This window comes from Varroa jacobsoni, unplaced genomic scaffold (assembly GCF_002532875.2).
Source record: "Varroa jacobsoni isolate VJ856 unplaced genomic scaffold, vjacob_1.0 scaffold_1169, whole genome shotgun sequence".
Lineage (NCBI taxonomy): Eukaryota > Metazoa > Arthropoda > Arachnida > Mesostigmata > Varroidae > Varroa > Varroa jacobsoni.
The window spans coordinates 152,284-173,580 of record NW_019214071.1 but is presented as its reverse complement, the minus strand read 5'-3'; the positions used below and the strand labels follow the sequence as shown (position 1 = coordinate 173,580).

The 21,297-nt window shown below is 40.8% G+C and overlaps 1 long non-coding RNA gene across 1 annotated transcript in view; it reads right to left on the bottom strand.

Annotated features, from left to right (window-relative positions):
- The window catches only part of LOC111267325 (uncharacterized), a 50,337-nt gene that overhangs the window by 6,245 nt on the left and 22,795 nt on the right, over positions 1-21,297 (bottom strand). The window contains exon 2 of the long non-coding RNA XR_002684533.2: positions 17,139-17,202. This is a non-coding gene — a long non-coding RNA (uncharacterized LOC111267325). The remainder of the gene's footprint in view (positions 1-17,138; positions 17,203-21,297) is intronic.

Below are 21,297 nucleotides of genomic sequence, written 5' to 3'. Positions count from 1 at the left end.
ATTCAACAATAGACCAAATACAGTTGGTAAAATGACAAGGACTTTAACCTTCGAGGCAGTACTAAAGCAAAGTACTTATAGATGTTTTGTTTTTCGTTGGCACATGTCGATAAAGGCATTGGTGAACTGGTAGGACTGATCTACCGCAGTCCAGCAATCGCAGTTGTGATATCCTGTTATAATCGGCGTCTTCTATCCCATCATATAACATAACTGTTACCGGCGCTAAGCAGTTAATGGGAAATTTCCTCGTGATTTCACGCATTTCCGCACGTCGAGCGTTCAGTGAGAAGAGAAGCAGATGGCGCCACTGACGAGAAGAAAACGCTGATTAACAGACTGCATCGTCAGTACGGATGTATACAACGCAGAAAATGCGAAATGTTTCATGTTTCTCAGCATACAGTTGCTAGCGTTGCTGTGAAGCTGAGGGAAGACTTTTCGCTGGTGTCGCGCAAAATCGCTAGCCAGAATCGAAAAGGTTTATTATGAAAAAAAAAGGACCGTGTAGTTACTTTGAAAGTCCAAAAGAATAAGTTCGTCTCGTATAACGTTCTTCAGAACAGATTAAAAAAACCGAAGATTGGATGTGTCAGTCGCTGCCAAGTCTAAGAAGCTGGATTCAAGGGCAGTAGATCTATTACGAAACCTCGTCTGTATGGTCAAACGAAACACGCTAGTTTTACTGATCAAAGCAAATAAAGATTTGGACTATTTACAAAACAAAAAAAAAGAAGTCTATTTTTCTCATTTCGAAATTTTTAGCAAAAATCCCGATATGTTTTTAAAACGTTGTTCCAAAAACTGGGTCACACTAAAAATCAGACATCCGTTTTGATGCGAAGGTTTTGATGCGCTCTAATTTCTGACAAAGGCACCAGTATTGATATATAATTCGCAGAGGGAATACTAGCAGCAGGAGCAATATTTTGAGGTTATCTAGAGCAACAGAAACGATTCTCTTCATGCATGATGGACGCCTTGTTACAGAGCTAGGAGCATCTTCAGGCTGCTTAATGTTAGAACGTTCCGCTGTTGCCGTCACCCGCTAATTCGGCAGGTGTCAGTTACATAGAGAGCTCAAAAATTATATGATTGTTGCTTTGGAAGGAACAGGAAATAACAAATGGTCCCGATCTCCGTAAAAAGATCACTAATGTATGGCAACAAGATCCACATATAGCTTTAATAGCAATGAGCCATCAGAAGCCACAGAACACCGACGATCGCAACTATCGTTTGACAACAGTTTGAAAATATTTGCCGGTATCTCTATCAACATGTCCGCTTTCACAGATCAAAATCTCTTAAAAATATCGTTTAATGCTACGCAATTGGCCTCGGAAATAGAAGCTATCTAGGTTGAATCTATTATTTAGCACGGACTATATATACAAATACGATTTTGACACTTCATATCTATTTCGGAACTGAAAATTCAACATCTGAATCTTTTTCGTTTTCAGTAGGAATCCGTCTAAGATCTGTCCACATCGGCGTTGTGGTTCCGCTAGTTTTTCACTCTACCATTACAGAGTAGCGGTAGAACGCTGGAACGTACCTAGAATTACTGTCGAAACACAACAGACGGCGCTTCGCCTTCGAAATAACCCTTGACGAAAAATATTATACCTCATGGATGCTTCTAGTGTATTCTGAAGGCCCATAGACCCGTCGAAGCATTGAACGAAGGCGCGTTCCAAGTCTACGCACGTCGTTTATGGTTACCGTCACGGATGACTCGGACATCTCGATCGATTGTGCCGGTCAACTTAAAAATCAGATTTCTATTATTATTATAATGATGAAAGAGTAGCGCCACCTTTACGTGAGGTCGGAACACTGTTAGAGGCCTAGCATCCTTAACGGTGAGGGTTCGCGCTACCAAGCGAACGACCGACAAGACTGCAGGTGTTCTTTCGAAATAACTTGAGCTGTAACCTATTCACCGTCGTTAGACAAAATGTTTGAGTACGAAGAAGTAAATATAAAAAACAAGTAATTAAAGCAAAGAGCTCGATCGAAAATCATCTTTAAGCAATGGTTTTGTGGTGTTCTGATATAACGAAAATGTACGTTTTTTTATAATAAACATTGCAGGAAAGGCAATACTTTCAGAAGAAAAGAGCCCAATTTTGGATGTCACTGACGCTTATAGTAACGTATAGACAAAACTAAGTGTTTATTATAACATAGTAAGTAACACGTACAGGGCGGTTTCTAAAACACTACATTTAATTGATTTTGCAGAGACGGCAAATAATGCAATGAATGTAATTTACCACATAAGTGTATGTGACCAAGACAAGCCTTGCGTGATGACGCTTCAATAACTTTCAATATAAAGATATATAGATCTATGACAGAATGCTTGAAAAAGCGACTTGATGTGAAAATAGTATAGATTTCTATATGTATTCCTCGTAGGTTTTTTTTTCAGTTATCGCAGAAAATAATTCGTACCTTTCCTACAGTAATTGTTTAACGATTTTAACGTTTTCATCTTGACTCCATAGCGAGCTGATTTGGGCAGAGTTGTCAGAATACCTTCGAACATCGCGTTTTGCATAGTCGTTTGTGTTGTGACTGTATACGAGAGCTACCTGTGTGACTCTATGTGTGACAACAGGGAGATTGAGGTCAATTCCCTCATCACCGGCTATATTGGTGTCCACCACATGCGGGAACGCATATATATGTATCTCATGGGATGCCTCATGGGATAACGGTGCTACGTAAAACTTATATTTCCAAACATGTAATGTTTTGTGACCACTTGCGTTACCTCGCGCATTGTCATTTTTGGCAGGGCGTGACCACGGCCTGCCATGATGTCAAAACCGCGGTATTTTACCTCAACCATAACTTTGCACTATCTCTAACCACTGGGTTCGCCCCGGTTGGTCTGACGTTTAGTCTCTTCTTCTTTTCCCCTTGTTGTCTCCTGTCACAGCATATTACCACGAAGGGTCCGTCGAGTGTAGTGTTCATGTAGGGTCCTGTAGGCAAACGGTGGCCTCTTCCTACAACTCGCTACGCTCTGTTGGCACGCAGAGCACAATCTCCGACCTGTAAGAACGCTGCCTAACTCCCGACAACGATTCATCGGCCAAGCACTGACCCTTGGGGCTGATGACGCCCTTCTCTCGAACATGATTCGGAATATGCATATTCCTGTCAGCGTCGCTTGACCATTTGGACCTGCCCGCCAAGCCATTGTTAACCTGTTTAGGCCAGTTCGGCCTGCTCCACCGAGCAATCGGTACGAGGTCTTAGTTTTCGGCACCATCGAAGTTTTACCTACTACAGCAACACAGGGTTCTGGCCTGTTATTCATCGTTGATGGCCTTTACTCACGTCGGAATGAGGTTGCGTTATGACCTCATTGACATACTCACTGAGGTTCTGCCGTAGTTTTGAAAGTGAGAAGGCATTATAGGGCGGATGCTAAAAAGTCAGTTTTTTTACCCATGACATTTTCGAATGGTCACATTAGAAGCATAAGGAATACCAAAAGGAATAATGCCTGCTAGAAGCTGTAGAGGATAACTAAATGTTCATGCCCACGAAATGCAGAGACATACGCTGAACATTTTATAGTTCAAAAGTAATGAATGCGGGTATACTACATCTTGTGTATTATCATACTATGGTTGTTGGACTCAAAAAATCGTTGCGGGAAAGCATTTGTTTGCAAAGGAAGGCGTTTAATTGCAACTGTACCTGGGTCGATTGAAAGCGAAAGCGGTGATTTGGACGAGACGTTTCTAAACACCTGTTCAAAGATATATCTCGATGTATGAGTAATCCTAATTTTAAGTCAAGAAAATTCACAGCATCAATGCCCTAATTATAAAGGCCAACAGATGGCTTCCTTAAGCCATCTGTTGGCATCTCTACACTACAGAACTATTAGATCTAGTAAATTCGGGATGCACAGTCATATATTTGCCTCTGATCCAGTCGTCAATATTCCCCACCTGGCGATAGAACGACTAGGCCCGATGCCTTCGATTCCGTTTCAGTTGGAAGCCTTCTCTTTCACAGTCCTTTTTCGGTACCGCCTGCTCTGCTATTTTAATTCTTTTGCATTCCCTATCTTGAGACTTTGACGTTCGTTGTATAGACGCCAAAGGTTTATCGGATTTTCCTAGTTGATTTACGCAGTTCCTTGTCTAAAGTTGGGATTGGCATTGATTTTTTTCCGCCGCTCGAATATTTAAGAGCCCACATCGTGAGTCCTTTTTCTTTGATAAGTCGAGCGTTGTCACTTACCCATTCGGAAAGCGCTGCGCAGCATTTAAACCTTCTATGACACTTATTAGCCATGCCAGTAGCAGTTTTCGGTAAAAAATTAAAAAAAAAACTTATGTAGTGAAATGACACGTGGCAACGACAATGCATAAAAACTCATTTGTGTATTTTTTCTTCTCAAATGTTCTTTATGCTTCTCTTGTGACAGTATTTCAATGTGATTCGACTATTAATAAGCCTCCAAGACTGGCCGAAAATCGAAGTGGAAACGTCAAACGAACCCTGTTATTAGGGTAATTTTACTTTCCATTATCAATTTAGGCGAAATCTTCGCATAGGGTTAAGTCGACAAGTGAAAAGGACCGTTATATTTTGCGCGATACCTTTGCAACTACCTATTGTGGGTCATCGTCGGTCGTGACAGGAAGAAGGATGCACTGGTCTGAAGTTGGCATGTTTTCTAAACTGTCTGGAGTTAAGCACGCTTTTGTGCCTTGTCTAAACGCACAGATAATATTTGGTTTTCGAGCTTGTAGGGTATGCTATTGCACTCAAGCACAATTTTCATTTATTTTAACTCGTTAGATTTACTCTCTTTATTACATTTTTCGTCTGAGTAATTTAATTAGTTCAGTGTTAAATCCTTGTAATTCCACAAGGCTTAGATGATCTAGGTTAAGGAAAATAGTTACGCTAAGCTGAGAATGCAATTAGTCGTAGGTTAGGTTCATCCTAAGTTCGATTGTTCGGTCTATTAAGTAGTAAATCGTAGCTGTAGTAAATAGTAAAAAAAAAAAAAGTAGCTGATACTTAACGCTGGAGACAGCCTAACTGTAATATCGCGGCTTACGGGAGCCAGGTGGTGGCGCATTGCCAAACTGAAAAAACTTTTGCGGATGAGGGGCTTATACTCAGATAATTAAATGGTTTAAAATTAAGCTCCGCAGGTGATAAGCGATTTCCCGCTCATCTAGGTCACATCAAATGCGTTAGAAGAATTAAAAAAAAAATAATAATAAGGTAATATTTTGGTCTATGTAGAGTATCTAAAATATGTTGCAGGCCTACGGAACGATTACTTAGACAATTCCACTTTCTTTACGGATTTTGATAAGTGTATTAAAAAAATCTCCAACCCATCATCATTTACAACTTAATCGGATGCGTTTTGACACCCTTAGAGCTATGGTCTATGGATCGGGGCGAAATTGCATGATCTGTCAAATACCCGGTACATTAAGCAAATTGAAAGCCTACATGATTTTTCCGAAACCAACGGGAGAGATTAATAATTTTAGTAACTTAGTAGGACACTTTCAAATAGAAAAAGCTTTTAACTTACTTCTTAAATGACTACTAGACACAAGTCACTTTTAAAACGCTAGGTATATCATTCGTTTCACCCTCGCCATGTAAGCAGCCAGATTGCTAAAGTGATAACCATCGTAATTTCTTTCTTCGTAAAGTACGTTGGTCCTAGATGTTGGGCGTAAGTGAACTGATCATGAAAACGAGCGTTGCGCGATACTGAAGGCGACAGTCCCCGCCCCTTAAGCTAACAATGCAAGCAGGCTTCAAGGGAACACGCTAAACACACTGGCCGGCATACACTATTATACCTGCCTATACACACTAGCTACGAACCGCCCCTAAGGGGTGTCCGCGAACGGTTCCTCTATCATTAAGGGGTAATACATAGCTTTTTTTGGGAACAACTTTTGTTCTCTTCGTCTTCTTCATGTCCCACGCCTCTGTCGCCGTCACCGTAGTCACCGCAGTGCTGCAAGTAGCTTATATACTGGTCCCCAATATAGAGCGGGGTTGACGCGCGGGTTAATAGCTAGGGTAGTCAGGAAACCTCGACCCACGAAAAAGCAGCGTAGGTCGAGAAAGGGTTGACAAGATGCGCTCGAATAAAAAGAAATGACAAAGAACTAAGAAAGGGGTTGAACAGAAGGACATGGAGGCAAACAACGAGTTCAAGGGTATTTTCGAGTGTAGAGCTTAAGGCGAAGGTACTACGTCTCGATGGCGTGACCCAGGCGAATGTCAGTACACATTTCTGGTAAGGACGACAAAGAAAAAGAACGACGAAGAAGGGAAAAAACAGCGACGATGAGAACTTAGAAAGATAGCGAGAGAACGAGAGAAAAAACGCGTTACAAAGAAACGGTGTGAACGGCGTCGAAGGCTCATTGGTTGTGATAAGGCGATCTCCTTCAAAGTAAAGCAACTGAAGCTTCTTGTGTGCAAGATGAGTATTCGACGCTGTGTGCAATATCACCTCAGTGTGCGGTAGTAAAGCAGTTTAAAGAAAGATCGCGACAGTGCAAACGAGGTAAGCCGAAGTCAGGGATAGCACCTTAGGGGAAGTAGAAAAAAAAAAAAGAAAAAATAATGACTTAGTGCGCTTCTTGTCGCCCTAAAGATGGCTGTTGGCTTGACGCTTTACGTGAAGATTTTTGATTCTGATATGGTCACGTATGGCAACATATTATGACTGGTATATATAACTGCGCAATTGATTTACAGGTGTATATATCTATGCCATAAAAGCCGTTATCTATAGTAAATTATCCCACTTTTTTTTATCTGGGCCGGTTGGGAATGGGGAAAACGCTAGCAATACACATTAATAGACTGATAGCTTCGCTATGTTAACGTGTGTCGATTCTGGCGCCAAATTTCAGATATTCCCGTGTTTTTGAGATTATTAAAGGATAAATGAGGTTAACGTCCGTAGTACTGATATGTACTAACTGGGAATAATTAATATTTAGTAATCATAGAGGATATAACACCTACAACGTCTATATCGACCCCCGAATATATCGAATAATTTTTTTGTGCAGCTCAGTGAAACCTGACAAAACTTGCTATTCCGCTGATATGCATTTAACAAAGTACACAGTGTAAAAAAACGATGACACCCTATGAACCGTAGGTAGTAAGCTCTGCCATAGATGCTCGAGCAAATTTACGGATGTTTCGGTCAAAACTGTGTTGAAAAAAATCTCTTATTAATTCATCAGTTTTCGAGAACGTACTACTCAGAAACGCCGATCTCACTGAAAAATATTGTCCCACAAAATAAGACTAGATGAAGTAGAGGTGAGATTATATGAGCTATTAATGATTTTAATCGCAAGTCGTCTAGCATAGGTTCTTATGAAGACAGGTTTTGCTAAAATATTCAGTTGGTTTGAGAAGTGTGGGGAAATTCTAGCGATGTGCTCCAAAGCCACGTTGACCCTACTTAAGCCGATGCAACAAGCATAGCTACCGTAGTTCTGGCACAGTGAGCTATTTATATTTAATTATGATATATATTCAGAAGTATTTAGATGGCGATACAAATAGTGGCGATATTGCCTGATCTCAAGGACGAGCTATGCCAATAGGACCGTCAAATGTTAACTTCAGTGCATTAAGTTGTTAATGATAACAACATGTGGCACAACGAGCACGAAAAGACGATGTCGTGATTATTTACTATTTAGAGGATTTGAATTGCGCGCTCTAGCAGACGAATCTGGCCAAATAAGACGATGAAGAAAGAATGAGTCTTTTTATATTATATGCGCTTACAGACAAGCTTTGCACGTTGGACGCAGGAGTTCGATGTTAGGAGCCATAATGTTACTAAATTGTATCACTTGAAGTTACCATTTGAAATATGCAATGCCGCACTATAACAAATTAGAGCGATAAAACGTGTTATTCTGAATACCCGTGCTGTCCTCATGACAGTTCAGTGGTAGCGTGTCTACTTACCAAGTATAGGGACATGTTTAAAGCAGTAGTTGATGTCAGTATTTGCATGTCTCTTAAAAACTCTGAAAATATAATAGTATTCATGTTTAAAGTCGATGCTTCCCTGTCAGAAAATAACAGAGTAGCCCACATGGCCCCACGATCCCCTATGGGCCTCGTTTCTAATAAACGCAAATTCTCTGACCCTTGATTGAGCACTGTACTGTTCTACAGAACAAATCGTATCTATAGTTATTATTAGTATCTCTATTTATATTATTATCACTCTGCGAGACCTGCTGTTTTGGCCCATAGCGTTTCTAATAATAGTTAGTGCCTGCCGCTACCTCGTAGACGGAGTGGAGGCGACGAGCTTATAATGCGTAAGTAAGCCATTCAAGTTGTGTATGTGTTTCTATATGAATATAATTTTCTCTGTATCTGCGAGAGATCACACATTCGAATTCCGGCGTAGAATGTAGAATCACTTGACTCTCTTAATTAAGGAAAAGATACACTTATTTCGAAGTTCAAACCTAATAGCAGGCAGATGCAAATGTATTGTTATTATCTACAAGCACACGTTAGACACATAAAAAAATTCTTTAGCTCGTGTTTTAGATGCGATTTTTTTTTGAAGAGAGTCATTTCGTATGTCATCGAGCTACAATCAACAAGTTCTGAATGATACAAAAGTGTGAATAGGTGGTCACCTAGTTATAGTTCTATAGTTTGATCTATAGTTCCCTAGATCACCATAGTTTTGATCTGTCTCGCTTTATCTAAAAGCCATTGAGGGCTAACCCGATAAGTTCGTACTACTAAATACACAAACAAACCAATATTGTTAAGTATCTTAATGTGAACTTATATAGCTTGTAGCCACAAAATAAACGTTTACCATGTAACAGCTTTAACTGCAGTAAGGTAATCAGGGAACAGGGGACTGCGCTTTCGAGGCCCCTCGTTTAATGCGATAATCACAATATTATGAGCCAATATTGTTGCTTTATTCTTGATTGCTCTTCTTCACACGGACGAATTGACTTTATTCAAAGAAAATTGCATTCTAAATTTACATATTAAAAATAAGTTAAAGAAGAAATAATAGGATTAGTATTAAAACTGACAATGTATCCTAACGATAGTTAGAGGATCTTTCCTATACGTGAAACTACTAATACGCGACTATTGGAACAACATAGTAACCTCATGTATTTGGAAAAATCCATCTAAAGTATCTGTACACCTAAAATCTAGTTGTAAGAAAGTTATATTACGTCAATTTACGTTGCCTTTGTATTTTTTCGCAAGTTTATTTTCGCGAATTTCGACCTTAAGGGTAATAAAAAAGCACCGCAATCCAACATTCAGGAAGATCGCTTTTGCTTTTGTTTGAATAGATAAAATCTCGATACACATCGATGTACAGTGGATATATTCATGACAATGGATGGCAAGCAATGAGTTACGCATAGCTTTATATACCCCAATAATGGTGGATTATTTACCGTAGTATATATGTTATACAAAAACATATTCCTCTAACAATATGATAAGTGCACGTAACCACCCGGACCCACCGATCTTAAACCTTTCCGAACCTAAGTTTCTCATACTAATTTCTTGGTAGTCTACATAGGTTTTTCTTCGTCCTCTTCCCTCCTCATCAGGTTGGGTATAAATACCCCTTTAGAAAGGGAGACACGCATGTGCTTTTCTGTGCATACTAGTTCGAAACGCAAAAAATACAAAGAACATTTTGAGAAACGGGGAAAAAGCTTGGCGACAGTCTTTGCTCTATCCAGCGCTGCTGCACAGAAGATGAATGAAGTTTCTCAAGTCTCCTATTTTCAGCTGTTTCTTTTCGCTATTCCCTATACGATTAGATAACGTGCGTGAAAGAGAGAAAAATAACGACAAACCAACGTCGAGAATAAGTGACGTTCTAGCGGGACAACGCGGTGTAGTTATTTGGGGCTCACCATCAATGTTGAGACTGTTGGCACCTTCTTCGGTTGGAGGGCTTTCGACATTTGCAGTGAATAGCAAAAACTGCTCTTGGTTTTGAAGCATAGTCGTCACGTATGGAGCGGAAGTTATCTATGTCTACGAGTGACTATAGAAAACATTGTACCGGACGTCATGAAGCTAGAGCACATTTCTTATCTCTAAATAGTTGTTGTATGTCTTATTGGGGTTACTCAAGTCCTTTAAAGATTGTTATGCCCTTTCTGCCTCAAAAAAGTCTCGAACGTTGGATGCATATGAAATATATTTTATTCGCTACCTTCATGTACATACAAGATACGACTAAGAAATATTTATCGGAGTCAAAAGGCTCTATTTCTAGTAAAATGAAACGAACAAGTGTGGTTCGTATTTCCCTTACCACATTAGTCCCGGGTAGCCTCAAACTCAGCTCTGTTTAGCCAAAACTACAACTTGGACTGTCATAATCTCGAAATTATCACTAGATAATCATATAGATGACGCTGAATGGCTAGCAGAACTTCGAAAAATCGTTCGCGCGTTTGGGGTAGCTCTAATGAGTAGTAATTTATCAGACCCTTCTGCCACAAGTGTCTGTGTTACCCTGCAATTTTAGTAAGTGTGATTAAAAAAACGCTTGCCTATTGAATTCTAGTTAGTTCTAACAAATATTGAATACTAAATTCGTAACGCATGTACTGTTCGCAAGTGCTTTTTACGTCTCAGTCTTTCGCCGTTCCTGCTGTATCGAGAACGATCCTCGCTTCGAGCGAGTAACTTTTCATATTTCGTCACTCCCTTCGCCCGCACATTTTCCCTCCATAGAAAGAGCTGCTAAATTTCAATCAGTACGTGGGAAAACATGAAAGAGGATGCCGTGGAAAAAAGATGCCTCCAGAAATCAGCCTGCCAGCGTCCCGAAGACCAGTGGCAGCATATTGATGTACAGCGGTAAACGTCAATAGCCAGCGTTTAAAATTCACTCTGCTCATCCTGTAGTCCGAGGTAAAACCTATATACCAGGCAGTGGCTGAGGCATTGTTTTTACCGTATCGCCCTGGTTTCCTCCTTTCTTTTTACTTTAATCCCCTCTTTCCTAGACACATGCTCATCCTGGTCGGCGCGGAAGGTATCCATGAAAGCAGTCCTGATCCTAAGTATGGTGGAAACGATTCCACGTTCTCGTCTGTTCAGTCGCTAGACCAGCCTGTAGTCTCTCGTAGCCTCTACTAGTCTAGGTGCTCTTTCCGCGCCTGTTCGTTCCGGCCTGGTACGCCTTGCTTCTTTGGATGGCCTTTCTGGTACACAACGTACTCCACTTTTGCGAAAGTGCGACCTAAAGCAGCGTCTCGAACCACCGACTAGCCAGATTGCCTCTTGCGGCCTAGTAACGGCCTTGCCTGATACATTAAAGGAGCTAATGTATCGATGCGGGCGACTCCAAGTCAACGACTAAGTCCACTGGTGCGAGAGCAAAGCCTTGGTAAAGAAAGATTTTAGACTATTGCGACGACGAGACGAAAACAAGGAGTCGGTGTGGAGGAGTACGACGTTGAAAGCGTGGCCGACTGTCCCTACTCCGAAATAAAAGAAGCTGTGAACTATAGGGCCTGGGCGAGAAGATGATGGGACGTTGGCAGCTGGGGAAGCCGGGAATCGTATCGAATGTTCGCAGGAAACCCGAATTCTACCGGGCTATCGTGCGCTCTGACGTGTTCGCTGAAGAACGTGATGTGTCAATGGGTCGAGTAATGTTTGTGAGGTGAAAATGCCCCGAGTACATTATGTAACTGATGTAAGGATAATCCTTATAGAAAGCTGTGGTGTGTAAAAGAAAGGCTACTATTGCAAGGCTTATTCCAGCAAAATTTTGCTAACTGATTTGAAAATACATGCTTGAGCAGAATGGAGTTTCATCCTTGTTTTTTCGTCTTTATTAGGTCCTTATTCGTCCTTTCTGCACATCTTAAAATGCTCTCCCGAGAGCAATTTATTAGTTTTACTAGATTGTCATAGTTAGCGTATACATTTACACTTTCAACTGCCTAGTGGTAGTCCAAAAATTGTCCAAGTAGAAACATACAGTTTTCAATAGGAAGTTACTCCATTTACGTTTATTCTATATATAATGTTTAAACATCAGGCAAAAGCTATGTAGAAATCTACAATTAGTAACTGGAAGGGATACATCGTACACCTCCCAGTGCTACTTGAATCAATACTGTTCCATCGCAAATGGAAATACAAAGGTTCTGTACGCCTAGAGTACTGCAAAAAGGCTAAAAGCCTACAGACTGCCAGAAGACAATAGAGCAAGCGAGTGGGTCAGCTGTGTTGAAAAAAGCTCGGCACCCCTTCAAATTGGCCTTGATAAGCCTGTATCCCAATTTTCTCACACTTTTAACACCAGATTTGAAAAGTAAGCAGGAAATAAGAACGTTGAAAATTAATATTGAATGAACAGAATAGATGAGATTGGAGTAACTCAGGCAGAAAAAGCAGAGGGCCGACGCTCCGTCCCTCTACGACAGTGATTACGTTGTAGAGGATTGGGAACTGCACGAGAAGCCCGGATGGGGCTTTTTGGTCTTGCGCTATCGTACTAGGACAAAACGTAGGCGATAGTGGTGGGCGTAGGGCGAATGTCTTGTTGGAGTGAAACGTCCCCTTTGTGTCGTTTTTGTCATGAAAAGATCTGCGAAGGTAGCGAACGAGTTGGTGTGTGCCAGCTGATGATCTCTGTTGGTGAATGAGGTTATACTTTTGAGGGAGAACACGAATCATAAAACACAAGACGAGGGTTCCGCCATCTGGTCTAGCTTTCATCTTTTTATCCCATTCGCAGAGAAGAAAAGTCGTCTGCTAAACAGCTGGCAAATCAACCCGATAGTAAAACTACAAAAAATAACAGAATGGGCTTGAATTCAAACAATCTATTTATTTGATCAGAACGAGCCAAATCAAGTTATGGGGTGGAAATCCATTGTGCGTCACTTATCTTGCTGATCTTAAGGTTTTACTTAAGTGACAAAAGCATTAAGTATGAGTCACGCCGGAGGATGCGTTACACTAATATACCAAACCAAAATATAAAACGACAATATTGTAGAAATAGTCGAACGGCTCGCAAACAGCACAACAACACCCGATTAGGAAATGTTGGAATCGACTGAAATTGAATTAAGTTGGATTGATTTTCTTAGCGCTGGCTATGGTGCACGAACAAGCTTCAAGACATTATATATAGAGGCGAATATATAATGTAAGACCCATTTAATTAATCAACGTTAGTTGTTCAGTTTTTAATGAAGTATACTACATCAAAACTCTCGATAAAGCAAGAGGATAAAAGGACAAAAAAGACTTTGGGTTAGGCTGGCGACTGAAACAACGCAGCATAAAATGTCGTCCTAAGCAGACCGGCAGGCGAGTATTGATTGTATTTTTTCAAAGAACAGTTAAATGCAAACAGGCATATACTAGTGCAGGACAGAACGAAATAATAAAAACACAGTGATTCTGCATACATCTACAATATCTCAATGAGCTATCTCACTGTCGCTTGTAAATACGGCCACACCTGCAAAGTAGAGCTTTTTTTCATTTTGCTAATTATTTTACAACATTTGTGAATAAATTACGACGCTACTGCAATCTATTAGAAGGCTCATAGCGAAAAAATTCCTGCCCTAGCTCAGATAATTAGCATCTAAACCATATGTAACATTAATAACCCGTTAAACTAATGGGGGCCGTTATCTCAGGATCTCTTTAGGAGGAAAGCTCTCTACTTCGCTTCCTGTAGAAGAATTGAGATGTACAAATTTCGGACTCATCGGTTTAATAGACGTCAGACAAGGCCCATCATCAGTATAGGTTGATGGAGGGGTTCCGAGTCACTCAAGGAAATCCGAAGATTGCTTAGGCCCACTGACACGTCCACAGTGGTAAGAGGTAACTCTGTAAGAGCTCAGGGTGATACAAGATCAGTGTCAACTTTCCTTTTCACAGCGGTGCTTATAGATCAGTTCGAGAACGAGTTAGGGCGTCTAGCCCTACGATACAGTAAGAATAATTACGATATAATGCGAAACGTTCTGGTGACGCAGAACACCGAAACGGCACGTTGGTAGCCATCACGTTAAGATCGTTTAGCTATATCGATTATTCGCAGCCGCGCGAGATCGTCCGCGCGTTTACTTGCCGTCGATGCTTGCTGACAACGCAACGTCGAAAATGCTAATGAGACAACCGAATGCATCTTTACGTATAATCGGCGAAACAAGGTTCGTTTGCTTTCAAAGCATTGTAAATGTAGCTCAGTAAAGAACACACTGCAGAATAGGGCTTTGACTATGATGAGGGGCGATAAGAAAAAGCTTCCTATAGTTTTCAAGTTGTCAGGTACATTATACTATGAAACTTACATAAAATAACAATGCGACTATTTTCAGTATGTGATGAAAGGAGCCAGAACAGCTCAATGACGTACCGCCTGTGCACTTTTCTAGTAAATTGGCGTATGGTCAATGCGCTATGATTTGTTTGAGCATAAATATTATGGGTCTCGAAAGGGCTGGTCCTGAACAAAAGTCTTCGAAATATGTTCGCCAAATAGTTCAACATAGGTGCGTAATCAATATATCTGCATATAGAGCATTGCTAATTTGACCGTTTCAATCGATAAACATCGGCATTAGTCCTGTCTTGCATCTTCCCTCTCCCTAGAAAGCATAACTTTTACTGGGAAGGGGAAAAATCCAAGAATGTTTTCCTTCTAATTAGTTAACACTCGTTTTATGCTTATAGAGCAATGCTAGTTGTTATATCTGATTAAGGTTGTTTCTGAGTAACGTTGTTTTGGTTAAAATCATCTTTCCACTAACGTACATAATTTGCTATGAAAATTATTGAATGACCAGATAAACAGAGAAATACAGTATGGCCGCTTGTCGTGACCCATACACGCATATGAAACTTCTCAGAAAGGGAATTCACACGCTAGCGGTGTGTCACCGGAAACAGCAACGTTCATAATTAACCGAGCGCTGTTCCCTGTCAGCTCTAGTAAGTCCAAGTGCTCTTTATTCCTTTGAATCAACTGCAGGCATAGCAGCACTAGCAGCAGTTATACTGGTGCTAATAGTAAAACACGTTGGCCGATTGAAAAACTAGCTTCGTCTTGTCCCAACGACTAGAGTTCACTGGGAGACGGGCTCCAGAGTGGAAACAGATCGAGCATCTGGAAGATGCTTTTGTCGCTCATTCTTTCCTCTCAGTTTTTCTTCTTTGATTCTCTTGTCTTAGGCGGCTTGTTGTCCTAGTAGAAATCAACGCCATTATAGTGAATCAGAATCGACAGCGGTGATGCTGTATTCAGGACGCTGGAGCGGTTCGACACGGCTGCCGAGGAGATGAGCGCTAACTCCTGCTGCAATCGCGAGGGTCCGCCGGATAAAAGAATGAGTGTAAAAATTAAACGCGGCGCTAAAAATCACTTACTCATCAAAGGAACTTACGTAACTCCGTTCGTTCATGCAGCTGAGCGGCAGGAGTGTCTGTGAGTCCTGGTGCGGAGGACGAAGCTTGTCTTTGGTTCGATGGAGTAGCGCTTAAGTGGAGGGGCGCTAAAGTCGGTATTTGGAGGGTAAGGGAAACAACATACCGGATACATCTCGTTCTTTCTAGACTCGAAGCCTGACGTTGGTCCTCCTGTGTGCTGAGCAGTTTCCCGTACCTTGGGTACTCCCGTACTGCGATGAGACCAAGGATCTTCTCTTCTTACTTTTCGCTTTTTTTCTGTCTTGTTCACTCTTCCTTTTTAGGCTGATTGCAGATCGATGAAACCCGTCTATCCTCTTGCGGCGCTTTAGTTCGGTTACTCGTTTACTGTCCGCTTTTGTTTTTCGTTTCGAATCCGAAGAACATGATCAGACTGAGCTTCATCTCTGCTTGACTCAACAGCCAGCTCTATTAGGTATCCCCAACGGACAGCAGAACAGTCGACAAATGATTACAGAGCTAGTGAACTACCTACGACATCTGACCGCTATCATCTCTGGATTATTCTTTCCAGAATTGAGAAATCGCGCCGACCCTGCTACAAAACATCGTATGTCTTGTTTCAGTGTGCAACGGACTTACGATGGGGTTATTATTAGCGTTTGCAAGAATAGGTTTGTGGATAGATTCGGTCCCACAGAGTAAACCCTTGTATCAAGTATATCCAAATAATCAAAGGTGTTCGTAAATTTTTGAAAATAAGATTTTTAAAAATAAAGAAATGCAACTATATAACGTACTGTACTGCAATATGCCTGGAAGATATGTAAAGAGGTCATTCTGTTCTAAAAAATAGGATTTTTTGATACGCCTTTTCGCTGTATTCGCTGCTTTTCCTTTTTCATCACAAAGTGTATCTTAGGACGAATTTACACAGTTGTCATCTATTTTATGATGTAATATCAATTGGATCGAATTGCTTCTCTTTTAAATATTTTTATTTTTTTTTTATGAGCTAATTTTCTCTTCAAGACTTCTTTAAATGTTCTCCTGGAGCGTCCTGTCGTTCTAAATAGAAAGCCTTGAGTCGGCCTCTTAGGTTGATAAAATTATTACATGCCTTTCATTTCAAATCCGCATGGCCATAAGCCCTTTGCTTGTAACATGCGGCTCAGTTGCCGCCGGTAACGTTTTTGACCACGTTTTAAGTTGCTTCATGAGAAAAGCCAGTGACTGCGGTCGGATAGCCATCCAATGCAAATGAGTCATTTTTAAATGATTTTTGAAAGAGACTTTTTATGTGGTTCGGCCGAGCACATCCATTGAATGGAACTTGCTTGTGATCTGGTACCCTTGTTCGGCCCTATTTACCCAGGAGCTTATGCCCCCCCCTCCCCGTACGAAGGAGTGAGATACACACCTCGATGTCGACAATGCACAAGTACACAGAGTACGAATTTCTTTAAGGCATTCAGTACTATGCGTTCCTTTAATTCAGCTTCGGTAGGGACGGACGGCCAGCTATATATTGTGAATTATATCGTGGTACCACAGAGTTTCTAGTTTGGCGGAATTGAACAACTTACTTATTCCGAATAAATAATATTAATTAATCTAATAGCTTCTGTTATAGTTACCATATTTCTCAGTGCAGTACGATATCGGACAGAAGGATGATCAGGGTCTGGTTGACTCAAATACCTGAAAATATCCATCCATTTAGTTACAAATGTTAATTATTTTCAAAGAACTTTTCATTACAATTTGACATACGTCCTCACTGAGTTTGCCTGTAATATGTCGAATCTTATTTTCGAAGTTGTTGACTTTTAATGATTTACTGATAATACTACACTTGTTGAAACGCCTTTAATAATCTTATTCATGACAGGCTTACATAGCAACGTCCACATGCTGAACTAATTTTAATAAACCAGACTAAGTGATCGAGCGGTAGATAAGGAGCTACCTATGACCTCACTATTGTGATCTCAATGCCCCGTCCATTTTGGCACTGCTGCAACCTAGACTAATTTTATTCAAACGTTCGTCATCAATCAAAGATGACAGTAAGCTTTGATTGTGGCGCTATTTCAGCTTATATATTTCCACTGGCTTTCGAAGTGGCGTTCTGAAATTCTGCTTGGGGTTTGGTTCGGTTAATATGGTATATTATTGTACTTATCACACGAATTGTCACACGCCTAACATTGAAAGCTGTAGCTAAATGCCACACCCACAGATCCCCATTGCACCGTTGCTATCACCAGCTAACTACCATTCAACATGTAAAGTTTTGGTGGCATGATAAGACGAAGTCGTATTGGAAGGTAGACCTGCTGTAGTGCGACCTGCTAGCTTGGGCTTGTCCATTTCTTTTACTATAGCTTGTACTTTTTTTTTTTTTTTTTTTTTTTTAATATAAATCGCGTCCTTATGTGTTAAGCACGATGACTTTTCAAGATGATTTAGTTAACCCTTTCCTAGGAATAAAAAGAATCCTTGTGTTGTGCTTCTGGTGGTCAAGTTGTTAGCCATCCCATATCCCACGAGCGAAGCGTGACTAGGTCTGGGTTCGGCCCTAAATCACTTCAATCCTAATTCATTACATGATTTTAACTCTAGAAACAAAGCACCTACCGCTGCGCGATCACGGAGGTGCGGGGAATATTTTAGCAACCAAACAAGTCAGAACCATTCACAAGAGAACATATTTATTTGAAGAGCCCGATACTGAAGAAAACAAGGTTTTACAAAGTAGAGAACAAGTATTCAATAACTACACCTATGTGTGTACTAATCTGTATAATACTTTGACTTCTTAATAATGAATATAATAATTCTTACAATATATGCGTAACGATCAAACATAGAAGTTAGTATTTGGTATGCGGGTAACTTGAGGCGGAGCATTTGTTTTGTGCCCACAAGTACTGCTTCAAACACGATTCTTATAGTTGTTAAACTTTCAATTCACTCCATGAACTATTGCTGTTTTCATTTGCTAAAGGTGAATTTTCTCATATGCAAGGCGTCGATTTCGTGAAATGTACGCGGAAAAGGAACGTAAGAACAAATAAAAAGGAAGGTTGTCTAATAATGGAAACAAATACACTTAAGCATATACTCGCTGTTGCATCAAAATAAACCTCGAACTTGACCTAAAAGTTGGGAGACGTATTTATAGGTTTAGATTTTCACCTTTATAAATAGGTCAAAAATGTTTGTTTTAATAGTAGTAGTACGCCTTTACTTCTACTGTTGGTGTGGTGTTGTTGTTCCGTAATTCGTTTCATAGGCGTGTCATCCTTCTCTTTTAGTTAATTCGAGCCGTAAATTTTTTTTTTGATGTCCAAGTCTATTTTCGGCCTATCCATCGTATGTTGCTTTATATAAGCTATTTTTCAAGCAACTGGCCGCGGGTTGACGCTGCGGTCAGCAGGTTACCACGCACCCTGTTTGGGTTCACTGCAGCTGGTTTTGGTCGATGGCTATAACCAACAGAGCACAGCTAATCATGCAAAAATCTTGGGGAGTCACCGTTGAAGTGACGACGACAAGAAAAGGCCACTTTGCCGACTAATTTCTTAGACGACTTTCGTGATGGTCAGGACTACCTTTTGCAATTAGCTGAACTGCCTCTCCGCGAGATGACTAATGAAAATTGCCTGCTTTCGCGGGCGGAGCTACAGCACCCCAGCCGATTGCGTATCCCAGATGATACGTTGTTATTTCTGATCCCTCCACATTTCTATAAGTGCCCCGTTGGATGAGAAAGACGTCGTCCCCTATTCGCCCCAAAGCAGAACTTCTATTCAGAATTCGTTGCTAACGTAGCGTAAGCAACGAGAAGTATAGTATACAGAGTCCTGTTGCTTCATTCGTAGGCAATTGAGCGATTTCACATGCTTTCATTGCGATGCCCACTTCCAATTGACTTCGCCTGATCTTCGTCTGCTTCAACGATGCAGATACTGAAGGCCACTGAACGACAAGTTATATCGTCAAACAGCTGTACATTCATTGGGAATTCTGTCAACATGTGACACAGATGGACCGCTTCAAAAGTTTGCTTTTTAGGCTTCCTTTACCGTTTCAAGGTGTAAGTTACATTCATATACAGGTGCAAATATAATAGGGATATATCAATGACAACGAACCGTATGTACGACGTTAAAAACTTTCGTTCATTCTATTCGTCTTCCTGAGGAGAATCATAGAAAATTCGCCTTATATGAACATTTCTGTTTTGTATTAGACGAAGCTGTTCTCGCAGACAAACCGGAAGACATCACGTTTTCAGTCACCACGCTTACTTAATACCACTAGGCTATATCAAGAAAATGCTACGCGTCATTTTTTTGTCCTATCGACAACAATGGGTCTCGTGCTGGAGCTCAGAATAATCGTCGCTTCTGGGGTCTTGTGACAGAATCTTAGCAAGTTACACGTAAGCTTTTTTTTTTTATTGTACAACGCCATAAAATTAACTTGTGGTACCTATCAACGGCGATTATGTGTATACCGAAACTATACGTTGGTCCTCGTTGCCAATCTTAGAGCTTCGTTAGAGGAAGGGCGCCTAGAAATTATCTTTCTTCTTTACGTATTTTAAACACAAGCTCAACCGCGGGGTAACTAGGACGGCTACTGCCATTAGGACTTATTGCTTTCTCGTTATAAGAAGGCGAGTATGAAGTTAGGGCATTTGAAGCCCTTTCTTCTTTTGCCGAACTCAAACAGTTTCTTTGTTTCTCACCGTCCTACAAAAAGACCGACTCTAAAAGGTAGAATACCTGATTGGTTGAGTCATGCATTACCAGCACCCTATCCTTCTTCAGAACTTCCCCCGCCCGAGGAATATTTCAGAGCACTCACAGAGCGATGAGTCGTCACCGACCGTGGCGCTGGTATCGGGAACGATAGAAATTTGATTCGCGCAGTGCTAAGTGCACTTGTGTTTTCTGGACCATTTCGAGCACCCCGACTTATAGTGATTGGGCATGAGCTCCTCTCAACTCAGGAAAAGACGATCTTCACCGCCCTTTACGCCGCAGCATCTCCACATCCCTCAAACCTGTTTCTCGTGGGCCGCACTAATTATGCATCAACCAAAGGCGCAATAGTGAACGCAAGATACTAACGTTCTTAGCAAAGTCCGATTACCCTGCGAAATAGCCAAGAAAGCAATGTCGCATCACCTAGTACAGCCTTAAAAAGGCTGGCAGCGGCTGCCTCAACGATTGGTAGACGATGTGTCATTATAATTATCAATGGCGTTTTAAATTACTTGAAAATTTCCAGAGAAACTGCTCATTTCTTTTTAAAGCACGATAAATATATTTAGACCTAAAATAGTATCTTGTGGTTTTTTGCAGGTAGATTTGAAGAGCAGGTGAATCGATTGGCCTTGCTATTGGCTTTGAGCCTAACGTACGTTCGATGATCAATAGTTCGAATCTAGATATCTGTGATAATTAAATTATCTAACATTACATAACGTTATTATATTAACAGGCTCAAAGAACGTACAACTGTTTGAGCGAATCTTAATAAGTACTTTTCAGATGCTGAATTGTCCAGAGCAAATATATCTAAATTCTTAGTTCGCCTTATTACTCCTGACTTGATTGAACACTATTTTAGCTTGAAAATGATATCAATCCAGCTTTGTTTGTTCGCGAAAGCATGTTTCCCATTTTACACACGGTACCCCTGTGTACGTCGCAAGTCAGTGCCGTGATATCGGTAAGCCTTGGCCTAGTTTGGCCTAAAAAGGGCTCACAGAAATCTAAG